This window comes from Pyxicephalus adspersus, chromosome 3, assembly GCF_032062135.1.
Source record: "Pyxicephalus adspersus chromosome 3, UCB_Pads_2.0, whole genome shotgun sequence".
Taxonomy (NCBI): Eukaryota; Metazoa; Chordata; class Amphibia; order Anura; family Pyxicephalidae; genus Pyxicephalus; species Pyxicephalus adspersus.
This window is the reverse complement of record NC_092860.1, coordinates 433553-434097: the sequence shown is the minus strand read 5'-3', so window position 1 is coordinate 434097 and position 545 is coordinate 433553. Positions and strand designations below refer to the sequence as shown.

At 52.1% G+C, this 545-nt stretch overlaps 1 protein-coding gene across 2 annotated transcripts in view; it reads left to right on the top strand.

Moving 5' to 3' along the window:
* Positions 1–545, top strand: part of ARFGEF2 (ARF guanine nucleotide exchange factor 2) — a gene marked incomplete at its 5' end in the record, with an annotated part of 31178 nt that overhangs the window by 973 nt on the left and 29660 nt on the right.

Below are 545 nucleotides of genomic sequence, written 5' to 3'. Positions count from 1 at the left end.
CTATATACTCCCCTATACACCCCTTCCCCAATACTCTTCCTGTATTTACCTCCTATATATACCCCTCAGTGGGTAATACCCCTCTATATACCCCTCTGCACAGTATCTGTGTGTATTGGTATTGTCAGTATTCACTGGGTGAATCTGTTCTCACACATCTGTCAGTCTGAGTGTTGGGGTAAATAAATCTGACAATCAAATGAGAGGGGCAGCTGGGCTCTTCCCTTCCTCCAGCATTGTTGGGGCAATATGGGGAGCCATATGGGCACTGTGTGGGGTCACTCCCCTCCAGCAGGTTGATCATGGGGGCGGTGTGGGTGCAGGGTGTGGCCAGTAGGGGGCAGTGTGGGCCATGTGTGTTCCCCCTATGCTGGTTTTACCCGTCAGAGCGGTTTTCCAGGATCAGCGGGAAATTCTGAGGATTACTACACACCTGTTATCATAAATAATGGCCTGGTAGTGGTGACCTTCACACCGCGGTGGTTACCCTCAGGTGTGTGATGGGGGGTGACCCTCAGGTGTGTGATGGGGGGTGACCCTCAGGT